The sequence below is a fragment of the Quercus suber genome, unplaced genomic scaffold (assembly GCF_002906115.3).
Source record: "Quercus suber isolate HL8 unplaced genomic scaffold, Cork oak 2.0 scaffold_195, whole genome shotgun sequence".
Classification (NCBI taxonomy): Eukaryota; Viridiplantae; Streptophyta; class Magnoliopsida; order Fagales; family Fagaceae; genus Quercus; species Quercus suber.
Window position 1 is genome coordinate 742,312 of NW_027069653.1, and position 4,717 is coordinate 747,028.

Below are 4,717 nucleotides of genomic sequence, written 5' to 3' on the forward strand. Positions count from 1 at the left end.
ATTTATTTTTATCTCGCGTTCATTTTCCTTGATCTCATAAAAAGCATCTTTTAGAATATTTAATGCAATATTAACTAGCGGCTAAGGGTACCCCCCCGTTAACAAAAGCCTTAATTAATAAGTCCGGAAGGTCTAAAAAGTCAAGGAATATGAATAATCATTTAGAAATAAATAGATTATGGAGATTATTTGTAAGTTGAAAATAGTCGAGCTTGGATCATGTTGTAGTGTTAAAGGTTGTGTTTGGAGAAAAAAACTTTTCAAAGTGCTCTATATTCTTTTATTAGATGTGAATTTTGAAAATATAACCATTGATTTGCATGTTTTTATTATATCTTTTGTACTTGCAAAATTTTAAGAAAATCAAAATAGTTATGTCATCAATCATATATTCAAATTTCAAGTTTTTCTGGTATAAAATTATGCATTAAAAAAAAAAGGTTTATTGATCGAATAGTAAATAACATCCAATTTGAACGAAATTTGATATGCGTTTTAAGAACATAGAGAACATGCAATCCAACGGTTAGATTTTCAAAATTCACATCCAATAAAAAGATATAAGATCGGTTTGAAAGGTTTCTCTCTAAACTAATTTGGAGAGAAACTTTTTCCCCTCTCAATGATGTACTCAATCTTTTATAATCCAAGTCTATTTGTTGGGGGTGTATAGTTGTTTATTGTGGGTGATGGAAGTGTAATGGAGCCTCACTTTGACTAGTGACAAAGAGGATCAAAATTTATAGTTTTTGGGCATCTCATTCCCCTTAATAAGCTGCCCTTTCACTATTGAAGGATTCTAGATGTTCAAAATGGTATATTGCATGTTTGATATGGTTTATTTTTCAACATTTTGAAAAAGAGTTGTATAAAACGTTATACATAAAAAACAAATTCTAAAAAATATATTTTGGAAACAAAAAAGGTACCATTTCAAACCACTAAACACAAACCACACCCATAATCCACAAGGTAGATATGCTTTTCGACCATCATACTACTTTGTTTGGTGTTTTTGTAGAGAGTTTCAACCTATAACGTCTACTCCTAATGATAGCTCTTTATCATCAGACCAAGACACTAATTAGTTTTTGGTATAGGCGAGGATTAAACCCTGGATCTCTTATCCAACCATTCGAGATTTTATCAGTTGAGCTAATTGGAATCCAGTACTTTGTTTGGTGTTTAGGGTAAAGAATCGGTTATATATTAGACATTTTGTATGCCAATATTAGTATGACACAACTAGCCTCATCATACATGCTTTGCACATGCGATGAGGCTTTTTTTTCTTTGTCTAGTGTCATAATTTTCCTCTAAAAAAAAAAACAAAAATTTGGATAAGATTGTTTTAAAGACACGAATTAGTAGGAGAGTGTCTTATTTTGTAGGCGTTATAAGTAGAGTTGGAGATATATTTTTACCGGGTTGTCCTCGAGTTGTTTCCCTATTGAACCTAAGGTTTAGGGGTATTTCTAAACCACATAAAAGTCTATTCAAAAAGGAGAATCCTCTCATAGATAGTATAGATAATTTAGTGCAATATCTTTGGTCATAACTATAATTAATACAAGTATGATCTTTTGGTTCTTTAATTTCAATAATAAAAAGTGTACATGTGTGGTGGCTAAAAGAGACATTTATAGACAAAATAAATGAAATATACAAATGTAGTTAAGGGCCTTGAGGCTATTAGGGCTATACACGGTGCGATGCGGCTAGTTTTGGTGGAGTTTTTTGCACCGCACCTACAAGGGCAGTTTCCCCTCATCCCTAACTACACCTCACTTGTGGAGGGGTGGGAACAGGTCTACACAAGGTGCAGTGCACCATACCGGTTCAATGTGGTTAGTTCGGTTAAAAAAAGCAATCTAAGTATTCAAAAAAAAAAAAAAAAACCATATGAAACAACCTAAATAGAATCATCCAACAACCCAAATTTTCATTTTAAAAAAACAAAGAAACAAACATATTCATAATATTTCTCTAATAACCATAAAAAAAGATCTTAAACCAAAATTCACAATCTTTCTTGAAAGTATAGAAACGAAAAACATAGTAGTCTGACATTAAGCATCAAATAAATTCACATACTTGGTAGCAAGCAAAATTGGAGAAGCATAGTAGCCTATAGCCCTAGCCCCTAGGTAATGAGATTAAAACCATCTTTAGAAAATTTGTAGGGAATTGCTTTGACAAAATGGAGAGAGGAGAAGTGGACATTTGGTTAACGGCGGCGGCAGCAAGCAGTAGCAAGCTATAGAGGATGAGGAGGGAGAGAGCATGTGAAAAGAGAGAATGAGAGGGTGTGTCTGATATAAATGAGAAAGCAAAATTAAAACTTAGGATAAAACGATGTCATTTTGAAATTGAAATTAAATTTAGTGTTAAGTCCAAAACAACATCGCTTTAATATCTATTTTTTTTGTTTTGTTTTGTTTTTTTCTTGTTTATTTATTTATTTTTAAATCTTTAACTTAACTCTAAGTCCCTAATGCATCACTTTCTTCTTCTTCTTCTTCCTTCAAATTTAGTAACCTCTCTTAGTCTCCTCTCCTTCTTTGAGTTCTCTTCCCCACTGAAACATGTAAACATATATACAAATATCTATATAAATAGGCGGTTCGGTGTGGTTCTCATTGGTGGGCAAAACTAGCCACCACTAGCTGCACCTACTGGGTTGGTATTCAAAAAAAGCTGCTGACCATAGCACCGAACAACTGCAGTGGAGGACGGTGGCGGTCGGCTCAGTGCGGCAAAGGGCGGTTCCAACGATGGCGGGTGGTGCCTAAACAGGCCTAGCTATGGTTGCTAAATGGGTAGTAATATTTTTGGGCAAAACTTAGATACAGTACTTATGTATTATTCCTTAAGTTTAATTTTTAAGATTCAGTCATGTGGCTCTACTTAATTAGAAAATAAAAATACACTTCCATCCCATGAGAAAAAAGCTATATGGCTGAATTTTAACTAGGAAACCTAAGGAACAACACCTAAGTGCTATACTTAAGGGAGTCAAGTTCGTACCAAAGGCTATTTCGATTTGGTCAGAGGAACAAAATATTTTAGTATCGGTTAATATTGGTGTACCATTTTGAGTTACCAATAAATATATATATATATATATATATTTGTATTATTTATCTAAGTATGAATTTACGTGAATTTTTATGTTTATCAACAAAAAATTTACAATTCACATATTTTATAAGCCTACATATTAGCTTAAGTACATTAACCTATATCTTAGATTAAATAAAATATTTTTTAATAATTTTTTTAAATTTTTAATTTTTTTATTGTACTGGCTGAAACGTCAATATGGGCCAATACAAGCCAAGCATGTGGTTTGATACATGTGAATGGTCTTACAAATTGTTACATGATGAGTTGGAGGAATCTCCTCTAACCTAGTTTGGAGGGAAATTTTGCCAATAAGATTTTAGTATTTTTAATCCTAAACATGCGTGACACGTGTATAATAAAATATATATTAAAAACATTTAATTTTTCAATTATTTAAAAACTCCCTTATATCATAAAGCCGAACAACGCTCTCTATTGAGAGAGAGAGAGAGAGAGAGAGAGAGAGAGAGAGAGAGAGAGAGAGAGAGAGAGAGAGAGAGAGAGAGAGAGAGAGAGAGAGAGAGAGAGAGAGAGAGAGAGAGAGAGAGAGAGAGAGAGAGAGAGAGAGAGAGAGAGAGAGAGAGAGAGAGAGAGATTACAAAGGTAAGTAAAACTAATTCTTTAAACCCTATATTTTAAAATTGGATAATTGTTAAGATTGTTTGGATTGAAATTGATTGTATTAGTTTCTTTTTAATTATTTTGTTTTTGCATAATGAATTTCTTAATTTAATATCAAATTGGTTTAAGTATTGACAAGTTTTAAATTTTTATTTGTTAATACAAAATTCATGTTTGGTTGTTAATTAAAAAGATACAAATATCTCCTTAAAATTGGTGAAATTGATTAAATTTTCAAGAGAAACCTATAGATCTTGGATCATAGACTAAAATTTGGGTTGAACTTCATATCTCTTACTCGACCACTAAAACACCACTTATATTCACAAGAAAAAGTATAAAATTTTTTGATGTAAATTCAATGATTGTTTTATAGTATAACAAATATATATATATATATATATATATAATTCCTGTATTAATTTATTAGTCAAAAATTTCTACGTGCTTAAAAAAATCATGATTTTATCCCTAATTGCACAAAAAAATATTTATTGTGATTTTGCAACAATGATCATATGATTTTATCCTCCCAAAAAATTATTATATGCACGGAGGTTTATACTCTTTTTATTATTATTAAATGCGGTGAGATGATATGGGGTTCTGGTTATCTACAATTTCACTAAACCTTTTCAAGAATTTCAATATATTTGGTTTGGATGTTGATTTTAGAGTATCAATATGCCTAAAAATGGTAAATTGATTATAGTAGAGAATTTTCAGAAATGGTTATCTTTGTTTTTGTTGTGATATTGTCTTGTTAAATACTTTAGATAATATTATCCAATCCTTACTAAAAATTAGTTTAATTTGATGTCATCAATTAAACAATAATTTCAAGTATATTTATATTAATTAAATAGGTTATATATAAAAATAATTGTAATAATTTTGGGGTGAAGTGAAATGGATTAACACAAAGTAGATTTTTACAGGGGCAAGGCAAGATTGTTTGCCCTGTCATGCA